Source organism: Mauremys mutica, chromosome 1, assembly GCF_020497125.1.
Source record: "Mauremys mutica isolate MM-2020 ecotype Southern chromosome 1, ASM2049712v1, whole genome shotgun sequence".
NCBI classification, from domain to species: domain Eukaryota; kingdom Metazoa; phylum Chordata; order Testudines; family Geoemydidae; genus Mauremys; species Mauremys mutica.
This window is the reverse complement of record NC_059072.1, coordinates 324,772,157-324,790,643: the sequence shown is the minus strand read 5'-3', so window position 1 is coordinate 324,790,643 and position 18,487 is coordinate 324,772,157.

The following is an 18,487-nucleotide window of genomic DNA, read 5'->3' as shown; positions in this document are numbered from 1 at the left end:
ACAACATTCTTTAAAACCAAAACATTTTTTAAACTATTTAACCGTGTCAAACTGAAATAAGAACACATCACAACTGATTGCTCCTCCATTAGACTATGGTATGTTTTTCATTTCTTTTAGAAAGATAAAATAAAAACTCAGAAAAAATATATAGGACCCAATTTTGATCTCTTTCCAGTTTTATACATTGACTTCAATGATGGAATTATTCCTGTGTGAAAGAGAAATTAGGCGCACAGAAATGTGTAACTTGTTAGTACTTTTGATGGCTTTAATCTGTAGAATGCTTTAAATTTGAAAATACTCTTTAGTTAAAAAAGCTTCTCCTGTAAAATTCAATGTCTTCTATTACTCATTGCAGAAATCGAATGAATTATGTTGCATACACAGCTCTATATGCTATCTTGAAAATTTTTAAAACCAGTTTTAATCATAATCTAAAAATATGTGAACTTCATTAACCAAAATTGTTGTCTGCTCCCTTCCTTTGACGCCGTGGCCATTGACAGTCTAGGTCATCTAAGGATTCCCTACCTATCCATAAGAATTACTGAATTTATTTTAATGCCTGGCACTTAGGAGTAAATCTAAGAGCTCTATCCAGCCAAAATTATACCTGGCCTTTCAGGCTTTGAAAACTTGAGGGGGGGGGGGGGAAATAGTTCCATTCTAAAGAGTTCAAGATGCTCCAGGAGGCTGGGAACTTCTGTAAATGAACTTCCTGCTTCGTGAATCACAGCTCCCTATCCTGGTCACATCTTTTATTTTCTTTCTTTTGCTGGCGAGGCACAGTGCACATAAACTACTGCAGCCTTAGGTTCATTGACCACCTCGCAGAGTTACAAGATGCAGCTGGTCTTAACAATTATTATATTCTTTGGAGACATATAGCATCTTCCCCATACCAGAGAAGGTGATGTTATTGGAGCTTTCTGTCCCCTCTTAAAAGCGCAGGGTAGGGAAGTCCTCTACTCATCATCCACTTACAGTAGTGTAAATTTAGTAAGTGCTCAGGAAACAGGCTGAATGGAGAGAAGGCACTGCAATTGTGTTAACTTCAGGGCCATTCTACATAGGCTACATGTAAAGGTTAGGTAGATGTAGCTACATTGCCCAGGGGCATGAAAAATCCACACCTTTGACTGGTTTAACTATGCCTACCTAATCCCCAATGTAGACACAGCTAACCTGATGGAAGAATGCTTCCGTCCATGCTGACTGACACTATGGGGCTATGTCCATATAGTCTTCAGAGTGTAGACATACACTTTGGCCTTATCTACATGTAAAACTTAAGTCAACCTAGTTGCATTGCTCAGGGATGTGAAAAATTCACTCAGGAGAGATGTAATTAAGCTGCCCTAGCCCCAGTATAGACACTGCTAGGTTGACAGAAGAATTCTTCCATTGACCTAGCTATCACCCCTGAGGGGGTAGATCAACTACAGCCATGGCAAAACCCCTTCCTTCACTGTAGCAAGTGTCTACACTATGGCGCTACAGTGGCACAGCTGCAGCACCATAGCTGTGCTGCTGTAGCGTTTGTAGTGTAGATATGCCCACAGGGCTAGTTTACATTGAAAAGTTACACCAACATCTTTCAGGGGTGTAAAAATCCACACCCCTTAGAGACATACTTAAGCCCACCTAACCCCCGCTGCAGACAGCACTAGGTTGATGGAAGAATTCTTCCATCAACCTAGCTACTGCCTCTCGGGGAGGTGGATTACCTACAGCAACAGGAGAACCCTTCCTGTCACTGTAGTCAGTATCTACACTGAAGGGCTACCGCAGCGCAGCTGTGCCACTGTGGCATTTTAAGACATAACCTTGGTCTGAGTCTGCTGAATCTTTTGGGAACATTTACAGGAGTTCATAATGGGCATGGTAAGGGACTTACCAGAACAGTCGCATGGACACTCCCATATTAGGAACTTGGTGCCTGATCAGATTCCCATTGATTTCAATCAGAGTTGAATTGGACCTTTAATACTTATTTTTGCATCCCTCTTTCTTAAGCTTTTTAATTCTTCTGATTCAAGACAGGTTTGAAATAACACAACGCTGGTCAATACACTAAATATTTCTCAAAATAACTGCTTAGATCAGGGGTCAGCAACCTTTCGGAAGTGCTGTGCCGAGTCTTCATTTATTCACTCTAATTTAAGGTTTCGTGTGCCAGCAATACATTTTGACATTTTTGAAGATCTCTTTCTAGAAGTCTATAATATATAACTAAACTACAGTTGTATGTAAAGTAAATAAGGTTTTTAAAATGTTTAAGAAGCTTCATTTAAAATTAAATTAAAATGCAGAGCCCCCCGACTGGTGGTCAGGACCCGGGCAGTGTGAGTGCTACTGAAAATCAGCTTGCGTGCCGCCTTCGGCACACATGCCATAGGCTGCCTACCCCTGGCTTAGACTATAAGATCTTTGGGCCAGTGTGATGGTGTGTGTGTGCTCCCCATACTAGCCCTGCAAGAGCTGAATTGGGCCATGTGGCTCCATTCAGCTAATTAGGCTGCACACTGCGGGGAGGTGCATTAGGCAGGAGGCAGCTAATTAGAGAGAAGCTCATCTATGAGGAACAGGTGGGGCTTCTACAAAAGACAGGAAATTGTCAGCAGAGGAGGCTGCAGGAAAGGAATGTACAGTTGCTGCCTCAGAGGGGAGCAGGTGGACTGTAGAGATGAGTTGCTTAAAGTTACTCCCTGGGAGGAGGGAGTAAAGAGACTGGCAAAGCCAGAGGAGTGGGGTGAGGGCGATGTAGTATGGAAGCAGCTCAGGGAAAGAGAGCAAGGTTCAGGGAATTGAGCTTGGTTGCTGTGTAGAGGGTCTTTGAGCTAGAACCTGGAATAGAGGGTGGGCTCAGGTTCCTCTGCCAGCCACTGCAGGAGTAGCATTCTAAGGCAATGAAGCAGAAGACTTCGGGTATGTCTACACTACGGGATTATTCCGATTTTACAGAAAACGTTTTTTTAAAACAGATTGTATAAAATCGAGTGCACGCGGCCACACTAAGCACATTAATTCGGCGGTGTGCGTCCATGTACCGAGGCTAGCGTCGATTTCCGGAGCGTTGCACTGTGGGTAGCTATCCCATAGTTCCCGCAGTCTCCTCTGCCCATTGGAATTCTGGGTTGAGATCCCAATGCATGATGGGGCAAAAACAGTGTCGCGGGTGATTCTGGGTAAATGTCGTCACTCAATCCTTCCTCCGTGAAAGCAACGGCAGACAATCATTTCGCGCCCTTTTTCCCTGGATTGCCCTGGCAGACGCCATAGCATGGCAACCATGGAACCCGTTTAGCCTTTTGTCACTGTCACCATATGTGTACTGGATGCTGCTGACAGACGCGGTACTGCAGTGCTACACAGCAGCATTCATTCGCCTTTGCAAGGTAGCAGAGACGGTTACCAGCCCTATATCACCGTCTGCAATTGGAAATTGGCGATGACGGTTATCAATCCTTTTGTACCATCTGCAATTGGAAATTGGCGATGACGGTTATCAGTCCTTTTGTACCGTCTGCTGCTGTCATGGGTGCTTCTGGCTGGCCTCGCTGAGGTCGGCCGGGGGCGCATGGACAAAAATGGGAATGACTCCCCACGTCATTCCCTTCTTTATGTTTCGTTTAAAAATTGAGTCAGTCCTGCCTAGAATATGGGGCAAGTCTACTAGAGAACCAGAGAGCACAGCCGCTCCGGGTCAGAGCCCCAGATATCCCGCAGGAATGATGAGCTGCATGCCATTCTAGGGGGTGCCCCTGCAATAACCCCACCCATTGCTTCCTTCCTCCCACACCCCTCCTGGGCTACCATGGCAGTTATCCCCCCATTTGTGTGATGAAGTAATAAAGAATGCAGGAATAAGAAACACTGACTTTTTGGTGAGATAAAATGAGGGGGAGGCAGCCTCCCGCTGCTATGATAGTCCAGGCAGTACAGAATCTTCATTAGACATGAAAGGGGGGGCGCTCAGCCTCCAGTTGCTATGATGAGGACGGTTTTCAATCCTTCTGTACCGTCTGCCGGGAATAACAGGGAGTCATTCCCATTTTTACCGAGGCCAGCCAGGAGCACTCACAGGATGATGATGATGAGGACGGATATCAGTCATTTTGCACCGTCTGCCACCGGGAAGGAGAGGGGATGCTGCTGTTCAGCGCTGCAGCACCCCGTCTACCAGCAGCATGCAGTAGACATAGGGTGACATTAAAAAAAGGCGAGAAACGATTTTTTCCCTTTTCTTTCGGGGGGGAAGGGGGTAAATTGACGACATACCCTGAAACATCTGGGAAAATGTTTTTGACCCTTCAGGCATTGGGAGCTCAGCCAAGAATGCAAATGCTTTTCAGAGACTGCGGGGACTGTGGGATAGCTGGAGTCCTCAGTCCCCCCTCCCTCCCTCCATGAGCGTCCATTTGATTCTTTGGCTTTCCGTTATGCTTGTCACACAGCACTGTGCTGAGTCCCTGCCGTGGCCTCTGTCTATCATAGCCTGGAGATTTTTTCAAATGCTTTGTCATTTCGTCTTCTGTAACGGAGCTCTGATAGAACAGATTTGTCTCCCCATACAGTGATCAGATCCAGTATCTCCCGTACGGTCCATGCTGGAGCTCTTTTTGGATTTGGGACTGCATCGCCACCCATGCTGATCAGCGCTCCACGCTGGGCAAACAGGAAATGAAATTCAAAAGTTCGCGGGGCTTTTCCTGTCTACCTGGCCAGTGCATCCGAGTTCAGATTGCTTTCCAGAGCGGTCACAATGGTGCACTGTGGGATACCGCCCAGAGGCCAATACTGTCGAATTGCGGCCACACTAACCCTAATCCAACATGGCAATACCGATTTCAGCGCTACTCCCCTCGTTGGGGAGGAGTACAGAAATCGGTTTAAAGAGCCCTTTATATCGATATAAAGGGCTTCGTTTTGTGGACGGGTGCAGGGTTAATTCGGTTTAACGCTGCTAAATTCGGTTTAAACGCGTAGTGTAGACCAGGCCTTCCTGAAGAGACTTTAAGCCTACCTTGGAAGGGAAACCCCCTTAGTGACCTGGCCAGAGGGCTGAGTCACAAAGAGGATGCTGCAGTTCCTGGAGTGAGAAAGGGGCCGCAGAGGAGAAACTTCCAGGGTGTAACCACTGACTATCAGTCTGACCAAACTAATCCCCAGAACTGACCTGAGGCAGTGCTGTCTGGTGGTGAGTAGAGCGACCCCATCACAGACAGGGACTGTCTTTTTATGCTGTGTTTATGCAGTGCCTAGCAGAGTGGGGTCTGACTCAGGGTCCATAAGAAGCACCTAGTTACTATTATAATACAAATCATAATAAGCCAATTACAGCTTATTGAATATTTTTGGCTGTTTTTCCCAAGACACAGACACTAAAAGGGCTCTATCCTGATGAAGGCTGTAGCATCAGCTGGGTGCTACTTGGACTTGCCTGCTTTGATGATGCTGATGTATGCAATGATTCTGTGTTTGGTGAACTTGATTCTGGTGTCTGTAAGGATTTCACTGCTACAGATTCTCATTCCTTGGAAACTCAAGCTTTCACCTCTTTCTCCTGCATCAACAGAATTTGAAACTGATAATAGGAAGTCCATTATTTACTAAATGCATAATTAATCTGTGGAACTCATTGCCACAGGATAGAGGCCAAGAGCGTAGCGAGATTCAAAGAAAGGTTAGATATTATTAAATGGATACTTAGAACATCCAAAGTTACTTTAATAAGCTGTACCATTTTAGAACATAAGAATGGCCATACTGGGTCAGACCAATGGTCCATCTAGCCCAGTATCCTATCTTCCAACAGTTGCTAATGCCAGGTGCTTCAGAGGGAATGAACAGAATGGGAAATCATAGAGTGATCCATCCCCTGTTGCCCCTTCCCAGCTTCTGCAAACAGAATTTAGGGACACTTCAGAGCATGGTTTTGTATCCCTGCCTATCCTGGCTAATAGCCATTGATGGAACTATCGTCCATGAACGTATCTAGTTCTTTTTTTAACTCTGTTATAGTCTTGGCCTTCACAACATCCTCTGGCATAGAGTTCCGCAGGTTGACTGTGCACTGTGTGAAGAAATGCTTCCTTTAGTTTATTTTAAACCTTCTGCCTGTTAATTTCATTTGGTGACCCCTAGTTCTTGTGTTTATGAGAAGGAGTAATTAACACTTCCTTATTTACTTTCTCCACACCAGCCATGGTTTTATAGACCTTTATCATATTCCCCTTAGTCATTTCTTTTCCAAGCTGAAAAGTCCCAGTCTTATTAATCTCACCTCATATGGAAGCTGCTCCATATTCCTAATTTTTGTTGCCCTTTTCTGAACCTTTTTCCAATTCCAATATCTTTTTTTTTTTTGAGATGGGGTAACCACGTCTGTATACAGTATTCAAGATGTGGACATACCATGGATTTATATGGAGGCAATATCATATTTTCTGTCTTATCATCGTCGGCAATACCTCAAGGTTGAGGATTATATTTCCTAGGTTTTATTTTTCATGGATCCTTTGGTGACTGAAGAGTCCAATTCTTGAGCCCCAGGTTCATTGGCAGACATTGCAGGTGGTGTTAGAAGACAGGGTTGGGCCACAATTGCTGTGTGACAGTTGTCTTTCCTTTCTTTTCTGGTGTTTTTCTGTGACCAGGGCAAGGTGGTTTTCCTCAAAAGTGGATGTTCTCTCTCTGACAAGTCTTCACCAGTTATCCCTATCCTGGGCTGCTGTCTCCCAGTGTGTGGTGTTGATGTCGCGTGTCTTGACGTTTATCTTGAAGGTGTCTTTAAAGAGTTTCTTTTGGCTTCCCCGTTTCCTTGCTCCTTTGGTGAGTTGGGCATACAGCAGTTGTTTTGGTAAGTGTACATCAGGCATGCACACACAGTGCCCACTCCACCTCACTGGTTCTGGATAATCAGGGCCTCAACACTGAATGAAGATGTTGGCCTCTGTAAGGACACTAACATTAGTGCAATGATTCTCCCACTTTATGTTGAGGATCTTCTGAAGAAAGTGCTGGTGCTGGCATTCCAGGTTTTTCAGGTGTCTTCTGTAGGTCACTCAAGTCTCACAGCTGTAGAGAAGAGTTGGGCTTACCATCGCTTTATAAACTAAGTCTAGTGTTGTGGTTGTTGAACACCTTGCAAGACAGCCTGCCAAAGGCAAGGCTGGCACAGAGAATTCTGTGTTGAATCTTGATGTGTCTGCCCTCCGTGACACATGGCAGCCAAGACAGGCAAAAAAATCTACATTTTCCAGTTCTTCTTTATCCATACAGATCTTCCGTATTATCTATCTCTTTCCTAATGATTCCCAACATTCTGTTAGCTTTTTTGACTGCTGCTGCAGCTTGAGTGGATGTTTTCAGAGAACTATTCACAAATGACTCCAAGATCTTTCTTGAGTGGTAAAAGCTAATTTAATCCCATCATTTTATATGTATAGTTGGGGTTATGTTTTCCAATGTGCATTACTTTGCATTTATCAACATTGAATTTCATCTGCCATTTTGTTGCCCACTCACCCAGTTTTGAGAGAGCCCTTTGTAACTCTTCAGTCTGCTTTGAACTTGACTATCTAAAATACTTTTGTATCATCTGCAAATTTTTCCACCTCACTGTTTACCCCTTTTTCCAGATCACTTATCAATATGTTTAACAGTACTGGTCTCAGACCCCTGGGAGACATCACTATTTACATCTCTCCATTCTGAAAACTGACCATTTATTCCTACCCTGGGTTTCCTATCTTTTAACCAGTTACTGATCCTGATAAGGGCTATAAACTGATGATTCAGGACATGAGCCAACTACTAAGAAGGTAAGACACAAACTTCCACTAAAGGTAGGTCATTCCAAATATACCATTTTACCTGTCAACTGGAAACCAGCAAGATTTTTTTACTTCCAGAAATCTTCTGTTCCCCGGTAGTCTACTTGCCAGGATTTTAGTCTGAGCAGTGATCTTTTATGTCTGCAATAACAAACTTTGTTTTATTTGCCTTTCTTTCAGTCGTACTTCTGATTCTGGTATTTGTGTAGGTCAGAAAACAGATGTCATAGGTTTTTATTTGTCGTTATCACTTGACATCAGAGTAGCTCTGCCAATTTACACCAGCTGAAGATCTGGCCCCATATCTTTGCTGCTTCGGTATAATGCTAATAAATTTAATAAGAACATAAGAACATAAGAGAGGCCGTACCGGGTCAGACCAAAGGTCCATCTAGCCCAGTATCTGTCTACCGACAGTGGCCAATGCCAGGTGCCCCAGAGGGAGTGAATCTAACAAGCAATGATCAAGTGATCTCTCTCCTGCCATCCATTCCCAACCTCTGACGAACAGAGGCTAGGGACACCATTCTTACCCATTCTGGCTAATAGCCATTTATGGACTTAGCCACCATGAATTTATCCAGTCCCCTTTTAAACATTGTTATAGTCCTAGCCTTCACAACCTCCTCAGGTAAGGAGTTCCACAAGTTGACTGTGCGCTGCGTGAAGAAGAACTTCCTTTTATTTGTTTTAAACCTGCTGCCTATTAAATCCTAGATTGTGCTAAAGTCAAAGCATTTTAAACAAACTTTCAAATGATTTTATAATCACTTTCTTATCTTTCTCACATGCATTTTGGTGGAACTTAAGAAAACCAACCAGTCATGTGGGCATAGTTTAGTGATCTGAGTGCTAATACAACTTGTTACACTTTCTGCACTTGGTCCTTTGAAGTATTCATTAACTGGACATGCAAATGATTTAGTCAAATAATTATCTCCATTCCATCATGGACTTTAACTACTCAAATACCTGTTCATTTCTGTCTTGTAGTTTTCCCAGTAACTTCCTTAAATGTTTGACCACATCCAGTATTGGTATGAATTTTGAATAATTGTTTATCATCCTACAAGCTTCTTTAGAGCCACTTCACACTGCAGAGCAGACATTTCAATTGTTTTATTTTATCTGAATCTGTAATAAGCCATCTATGCTCAGATTCTGTCCAATACAGCAGGAACCTGTTTTTTTTCCACAGCTGCCTCTTACTTCATTTACTGTTAGTGCTCAGGATGTTTGTTTAAAAACAAAAACAAAAAACTAGACTTCTTTTTGCTGTCTTTATCTTCATTGTTGCGGGGTGGGGGTGTGTGTGTTCTCACCTGCTACAAATCTTGATCAGGTCTTTTTATTGTGTTCTTGAACATCCGCAGGCCAAATTCAAACATTGGCCATTATAATTTCAACACTTTGCTATCCCTCTAACCTGTCAGAGTATACTAGAAATTCCTTGGGAGCAGAACTAATACCAAGCAGCCTTCACTAAATTTATAACCGTCAATGAAATTAACAGGCTTGAGCAGACCCTTTCAACAGTGTTCATTGAATAATGCTGTTATTTTATTGCTTTAATTAAATCAGAAATGTCTACATAGGCAAATCTTATTTGCCTTTTGAATTACAGCCAAAGAATTAATCCAGTGTATAGGTCATTTCCAAATGTGTATGGGATTATGGATGTCTATTTTAATGTAATATTCTCCCCCCACAGACATCCTGAGATATGGATGATATCTGATAATTCTCTTACTAAGATGTTTTGTGCTCTCAGTGTGCATTTCTGTGACATTTACAGAAAACATCTCAAGGCCAGACAGGATTTTAATTGCAACATAGCTGGCACACCCACATTTTGAAAATTAATACTGATTTTTAAGGAAAATTATCAGTTGCTTGGTCTTGTTTCATCTTCAGGACATAAAATCAGTACAAACTTTGCTTTGATTTCTGAATCCTCTCATTGGTGTCAGTATTGCAGTATACTCCAGGATCTAGTTTGAAGGATACAGCTGTCCCTTTTAATTTTTATCTGGACATATCAATTTGAAATGGTCGTGCTGTTTTTGTTGTTTCACCCATAAAGAGATCTGATCACTGCCTTGCTGTTATCCAGTTCTTTGAGACTCTTGGTTTTTAACAGTACAACAGCCCTTTCTTTATAAGATTATTTTTACATTGATGAAATGCTGGGTTATTTTTAAACCCGTCAATTTTTTTTGCTTTTAATAAATAAAGCTTTATTTTTTTGCTTTTAATAAATAAAGCTTTATTTCCTTCATTTCTAGTTTTCTCCATGAAATGCCACATGAATTGACTGCCAATACATGCTCACTGTAAGTCTAAATCTGCACTGGAATGTTGGAATCTGAAGGTTCTGTGGCCGCTGGAGAGGCTTGAGGAAAGTGCGCTGGGTGGGGAAAAGTGAGGAAGGGGTAGCGTGGAGGTGTTAAGAGGGAGTTGGGTAACGAGGGTGAAAAGGATCACATTAGTAGAGAGCAACAAAACCTGGGCAAAATAGGCAGAGACTAAAGCCACCTGTGAGGGTAGATGAATTCCTGGCTTCTCTGTCTCTGCATCCAGGGCACAGGAAGGGGCTGCACAACTGCCTGACCAGTTTTGTTTAAACATAAATGATCTTCTCCTCCTCCTCTGGCTCTAAGCCTGCAAGGGAAAAGCCTCATGCAGAGCTTCCTTGAGTGGGGAAGAGGGATGGTAGGCAGTATTTGTGGCCATTTTTACACAGCCATCCATGCAGGTGGGTCCCTTTGCAGGAAAGGTACTTACTTCTGGCAAGAATGAAGCAACTGTAAGGTGCCACAAAATCCCCTGGTGCTAATAGTAACATGCTATGGCAGAGTCAGGTTTGACCACAACAGGGTGCTCTGAGCTGTCCATCTCTTATTTCTCATGGAAGATATCTTTAGTCCAAACTCTCAAGGCTGCAAACGTGCTAGAAACCTATGTGTGAAGGGGCCCTGAGGTGGGTTTAAAAAAACAAAAAGTACTACCTTGGTATCTGAGAGTGGAAGAGGGAACATAAACATAACATCAATTTCTTTTCTCCATCCAGGCCAGGATGACCTGGCCTAAGAGAAAATGGTTTACACCAGAAAAGGTTTGCCAGACTAGCAAAACCTCTTAGTGCAGACTCTTTTATATCAGCAAAAGAGTGCTTTTGCCTGTACAATTTATAAAGGGTTCCCTAAGCAAAATAAGCTATCCTAGCAGAAACACTTTTATATTGGTATAACTCAGGGGCTGGTACCCTCTAGCACGTGGCTCGCCAGGGTAAGCACCATGGCGGGCCGGGCCAGTTTGTTTACCTGCCGCGTCAGCAGGTCTGGCGGACAGTGGCTCCCACCGGCCACGGTTCGCTGTCCCAGGCCAATGTGGGCGGCAGGAAGTGGTGCACGTGAGGGATGTGCTGGCCGGGGCTTCCCGCCACCCCCATTGGCCTGGGACGGTGAACTGCAGCCAGTGGGAGCCGCAGTCCGCCTAACCTGCCACGTCGACAGATAAACAAAATGGCCCGGCCCACCAGGGTGCTTACCCTGGCAAGCCGTGTGCCAGAGGTTGCCGACCCCCGGTATAACTGCATCTAAACTAAGGAGCCTGCTGGTATAGAAGTGTCATTTTTTAAAAAAATCTACACCTCTAAATAACATTTATACCTGCAAAAGTTTCTAGTGTATACTTGGTCTAAATTAAAAAAAATAAAAATCTACAACTTTTGAAGAGTCCTGGTTAATGTGTCTGTACATGTTGGTTTCAGTTATACCCAATATACTTTCTGCATCTGCGGGCTGTGCGTGGATCAGAAGGCAAAATACAGCACAAGGTCTAAGATCACTTTCCCTCACCCTTTTTTAATTCCCTTCATATTGACTTCTTTAAGGGCAACATTTAAAAAATGTATTTATTTTGACCTGTTGAAAATGTACCTTTGCACGGATAATAAGTGTTAAACATTCTCCAGCAAGATCAAGAATCTCCTAATACTCCAACCCATTCACTCAACCTCCTCCCCAGGAAAAATCCTGGGAGAACTAATAAACCTCAAAGATCAACAAACTGAAGGTCCAGAAATTCATGCTGTGTAGGATGCATTATTATATTGTTGCTTTAGTCAGGATAGGCAAGACAGAGTTGGTCCTCCTCCACTCACTGTCCTTTGGTCTTGTTCAAATTGCTCGAGCAACTAACTTGTAAGGGTTCATCTATACGGCATACTGTTTTTGGCAGCGTGTAATGTACATACCCTCGTAACTCCCCCAGCACGGGCATAAGAAGTCCTGTAGCAGGTGAGGCATGACTTAAGCAAGTTAAGGAAAGACAGGCCTGGAGGGTATGGGTTATATGTGAGTATGTACCCTACATACTCTCTACTTGCCCAAGCCATGGCTCCCTATCTATACTGATATTTCCAGCATTGTAGTTTCCTGCTTCCTTCCTGCTGCTGGAACTTCCCCTACTACCGGAAAAGACTCCAGCAGTGGGGAAAGGCTCTGGCAGGGAGGAGGCAGTGGGGAAAGACTGGAGCACTTCCCCAACCTGGGGAAAGACTCCAGCAGTGAGGAGACAAGAGGGAAAGCCTCCACCAGTTCCCTACTGCTGGAGCCTTTCCCCACAGCCAGGAAAGACGCTGGCAGAGGCATTTCTCCACTGCCTTCCCCCTCCAGAGGTTTTCCTCCCAGTAGTCAAAGGCTCCAGTAGTGGGGAGCTGCTCTCTCCCTGCTGCTGGAGTCTTTCACTGGCACATGTAGTTACACACCAGAATGTGGATTCAGCTTGCTTTTCAGTGGGGCTTGAAGCCACATGTATATTTCATGCCACTGACACTGGTGTGTTTGTACAAATGTAGGCTAATATAAGATGCTGGGTGCCCATATGAATCTATATTTTAAATAGAAATTAGAGCATAAGGCCTACAAACCCTTCTGCTAACACGAATAGTCTCATTGTAGACCTTATGGGATTTCTCCTGTCAGTATTGTTTTAGTAAAGGTTGCAGGGTCAGCTGCTTAGTCTTCAAAATGCATGTATGTTTGGCATTTACGTAGAGAAGCAACTCAGTGACTTTGGGAATACCAATAGGCTAGGCATTCTTTCAGTCATGTAAATGATACTTTGGACTAAATTCAGCCCATCTTACTCATGTGAATTGTCCAGAGGTGAAAGTAAGCCGGTCCGATCCGGCGTACCGGCAAGAGCCACTACGCCGTGCTAGACTGCACCGGCTTCCACGGTGGGGATTGAAAGGGCTCTGGGCTGCATTTTGAGAGGCCACGCCTCTTCCGGATGAGGCCACGCCCCCCTCAGGACTCCGGCAGTACCGGTAAATCCTGTAAGTTACTTTCACCCCTGGAATTGTCTTACTAAAATCAATGGGACAGGTTATTTGATTCAGGCAAGCAGAATTTGGACCTTTTACCCCATATAAATTGATAGGGAAAAAAAACTAAAAAAACCCAAAGAAGCTAACTCTCTAACTTTTCTAACAGCTGTGTCTCTCACCCATTCTGCTACTCCTTTGCAAGTTATTCTTCTGGAAACTTGATTTACTGCTGCTCAGGAAAAAGCACCACTTGGATAATTTGCTTCTAAAACACCATGTTTTAAATACATGCCTGGATTACATTACTTAAACTGTGACTGAGATTACTCTTTCACAGAGAATAAAGTGCCCTTACACCTTTGCTTGAACTACTTGGACCTTGCATATGAGCACATAGGCCTAAGCAGGCCTACTTGCTGTCTGCAGAGGGGATGGGAATGAGCAGGAAATGGGCAGAGACTTGGCTACACTCCCCATTTAAAGTAGCTGCAAAGGATGAGGATGGCCACCCATAGCTTACTACTCCCAGGAGCAAAGATAAAGTATGGGAGGAATTGTGACTCATGTGTCACAGTCAAAATCTAGGGTGAAATCCTGAACCCACTTGAGTCAATGGGAAAACTGCCTTTGACTGCAGTAGAGTGACCAGATATCCTGATTTTATAGGGACAGTCCCGATATTTGGGGCTTTTTTTTAATATGGGCTCCAATTACCCCTCACCCCCTGTCCTGATTTTTCACATTTGCTATCTGGTCACCCTAGACTGCAGTAAGATCAGGATTGAATCCCTAGCTTCCCCTCTGCAATGAGAACTTCCTTCGAAGTCAGTGGGAGATCTGCATGTGGATAGTTTGAAGGATTAGGCCTTCAATTTTCAGACAGATCTTATTCAGTCAGCTGAATAAGACTGAATGTTAAAAGAAAGTGGATTAACTGAACAATGGAAGTTATCTAATTTAGATTGGTCCCCTTGCATTTTAATATTTTTAGTGATCTACACATCGCTGTAAATTTAATCTAAAAGAGACGCTCTTATGGTACAAAAAGTTTATTTAGTTACAGTTTTGTAAACATCTGAGGTAAATTGACATTTACATCAAGTTATTCTTACAGAATTGAGTACATAAGGCACTTCTTCAAAGACACCACTTGAAACAGTTTGCAGCTTTTTAATGTTATTAAAAGTCCCTGACTATCCAGAAAATGTTCTTCTTTTGTTGTGAGGTTCTGTAATGTAAAAGACAGATAGCCTTTCAGCAACAAGAAACCTCTGAGTAAGCTTTCTTATGCAACACAATCTTTTAAGTGTGAGAAAACTGGAAATAGGAATATATTCCCCATCTTAAAATATGTCCACATTTGTTCCATATCTTTTTAAGGGCTGAAACCTCAGAAATTAGCTTAGCATATTAAAACAGATGTAGGGCCCAAGCCTGCAAGTTACTTTTCACGAGTATTTTTTTACTTAAGCAAATAATCTCGTTGCCTTCTACAGTATTACTTGCGTGAATAAAGATCGCTCACATGAGAGGGTTTTTGCTGGACCATACCCTTGTTTTTATCTGGAAAACAAAACATTTACCTTTTACAACATCCTCCACAATGTAACAGTGCAGTGTTTTGCCACAAGTATTGTTTTGTGTGGGACTTCAAGCCATACTATCAATTTCTGAGACAGAGAACTGATGTCACTGCTAATTTTTGCCATTAAACATCCTAAACACATACACAAAGTAAATAGATAATAGTAAAACCTACATTTCATTCTGTGATAATTCAGTTCATGATGAAAATTTTATTTTTTTCCCATAATAGTGTGTTCCCTGTATATCATATAGCAAGCTCATGTACTTTAAACCTATGTAGGAAACTGATAGTGTAGATTACCGGTAAGAATTCCCAATATGAAATGAATTATTTTTAATGGTATTGCCTTACATCTGAAGAGTTCTACGTTTATATTAAGACATTTCATTTTAGGATTAACACATTGGCAGGGTCATTGCTTTAATTTGTATTATACCAATGTAAACTTCCAAAACAGTGTATTCAGTCCAAATGTACAATTCTGAAATCAAAAATTTAATGTAAACTTCAGGAAACCAAATTTACAAACAGAGCACACATTTCACAAGGAAAATCAGAGTAAAATAAAACAAATGCATTTAGTTGGGGGAAAGAACAGCCTGTTTAATTCAGCTCTACTAAGGAATTTAATAAATAAAAAACAAGGGTCTAGATACTCAGCTTGTGTAAACTGCCATAGCTTAATTAAGGTCAATAGAACTATGACAATTTATACCAGCTGAGCAACTCACCCAAGACCTAACTGGAAAAAAGACTGAAATATTATTTTTTAAAGGACTGTTTTAATTTTTTACTGATCTTATTAGGTATTCAGACAAGAAAATAATATGAAGGATTACAGTATATCAGTGCACTTAATTAGTGATGAGTGCCTTTACTGGATGGCAAACATATTGGGCCAAATTAATCCCTGGGGTAGGGCCATTAACTTAATCTTTGCATACCAGTTGACTTCTACTGTAACACCAGAGGTGGGTTTGGCCCATTTTGTCTTTTCAGTGCCTGTAACATGTTCGCAAGAAGCTATAGACCAATGCTGGGAAAGCTCAGTATTTTAAAGATCACTTTTTGCTTTTTCTTTATGAAAAATCATGAGTTAGATTTTCATACCAAGAATATTCAAATTTTAATTAAGGGTGAGTTACCAGGAAGTTCTATCAGACTGTTTTCACTGAATCAAAATGTAAAGAAAAGAACTGTGTAGTTTATAAATCATCTATGCTTCATTTCTTTGGTATTAACAGATAGCTGCACTAACTGTGCAGGCCCAGCTACAGAAAACAATATAAATATTCTGATGGTCAAAAAACAATGTATTTATGTGCTAATAAATTTTATAAAATGTCTGTATTTTTGCTACACATGCAGTTGTGAAAATATTGTGAAAAATATACTAATGAAATCTAGAGGTGTTTTTTGGGGGAGGGAAATAAATGTCAAATTCCTTGAATTACTGCAGAAAATAGAACATTATATACCTGGTAACTTGTTCAAAGCGTGACATTTTCTGTTTTTATCTTTTGCATATTTTAGCATTTCCTTTTATCTTTTAAACTTTAAATATCACATGTAATAATCCTTCCCACCACTCATCTATCCACACAGTGAAGATGAGTACTTCCTTCAACTTTAAAACGACATCAGTCGCAATTCTGTAGCCCTTATTCGTGTTCCCATCCTACAATGATCTACACACCTACTTAAAGTTAAATAGATGCGTAAGATTTCCAGGATTGAGGCTTCAGTAAGGGCTGCAGGATCAGGTCCATCTACAGTAACATCTGCTACCATTTTCACTTTTGAGACAAATGAAACAAAGTACGGCAGACAAAATTATCTGGAAACCTTACAAATATTTCCATCCACAGATGCAGTTCCATTTCACAACATTTGTTACTTCTTGGTGTTTACAGCAATTTTAGAGAACAATTAATTTAAGGTATAAATTGAATCTGATTTTACTTTTTATTCAAAAACATTCAGACAAATGTTTTCAAGATTTAAATGTATACCTTTTGGCATAAACTAATCACTTTCCACGTACTGAAAAAACCCTTAACTATCCTATCCCCTCTAGCTTATATCAGTGCTCCTTACTTAAGGAAAACTCTATAACTTCAACAGGAGATTTGCCTAAGTAAGAAGCGCAGGAATCAGATCCAATAGCATTATGGGGTGTTATCCAAAGCTCCCTGAACTTAATGAAAATCTTTCAACTGACTTCAGTGGGCTTTGGATCAGGCCCAAGAAGCATATTAAAATATTATGCATACCAGACCAAATCTTGAGTTTATTTTATTCTTTACTTAGTAGACTCCCATTGATTTAAATGGCAATTTTCATGAGTGAAGACTGAGTAAAGCTCTCAGTATTTGCCTCACCAATGATATTTTCAAATAAATTTGTTTCCCCCTTCTGATCCTGCAGCCTTCAAAGAGACAAAATGTCCACTGAAATCAATTGAAGTTTTGTTTCTGCGAGATCAGTTATCATGACTGAAATTAAGAAACAGTTTATAACACTTTAAATTAAAGTGTGGTTAACCAAGAAGCTTGAGCTTTTACAGTTGTTTTGGTAGAACTTAAAGAAGCCAGTGTTAAAAACACAACCTGTGAGTTGTAGCTTTGCTTTGTTTTGTTTTATCTATTTTTTCAAACTATTGTTGATCTGGTCTGGAGACTATTAGATCAGGTTTCTCCCAGGGAGCACAGTTAGAGTTGCAATTCTCCTTCCCCACGCCTACCCTGTATAACTGAAATAAATGGGTCTTGTGAAAGGGCAGCTGTCCAGTCTTTATTATACCTGAAAATGCCACATACCACAAAACTCTTTGAACTCTGGGCACACATGTTAATCTGAAAATGGTAGATTAAATATCAGTTGATTTTAAGCAAGTTATAACAATCTCTCCTCTTAGATTTTTATATATAGTATAGGCTCACTCCATGGGGTTTTTGCCTGAGTAAGGATTGCAGGAGTAGTGACAATATGTATCAGGGGGTCATATTCTGCTCTATGGCCCTGCTCCAGCAAAGCATGTACTCAAAATGCCTTTTTGACCCAAAGCCTTAGTTATATCAATATACAGCTGGAGATACTTACTCTTTACATTAGTGTAAATGAGAGCAGCATTCGGTCCTATGAATTTTGATGCAGTTCTCTAATGAGTTATTAAAATATAGAGATGCGCATTGTTACTTCAGCAATATAATGACCTGACATTCAGAAACTGCTATGTTAGTAGATCTAAAAATTTTGAGGGCTAAATTCTATCCTACTGTACATTTAATATAACCCTAGTAACTTTGTGCTAGTTTCAGTGGTGTTGCATGGGTGTAGCTGAGAGCACAATTCTTTTAGCTTGTATGTTGTCTGTTTTTAATGTCTTAAAACAGCTCATGAGAGGACGTCTTAAACTCGACTACTAAATAGTTGCTATCTGGTTTTACTTTTTAATCAGCATATTAACAAATGCATATTGACTTTATTATATATGCAGTGTCCGCCCCAAGACTATTAGCAGACCAGAGCTGCATCCCACAACCCTTTCTCACACAGGTAGGTCAACTGAAGTCAATGAGACAACTTGTATAAGGGTCTCAAGACAGAACCCAAACCCTGCTCCATGGTTATTCAGAAATAATTTTGAGTCTGTTTAGGAAATATTAAAAGTATAACATTTTAGTCTGTATTGATGGGAAATATTGTTAATTGTTTAATAAA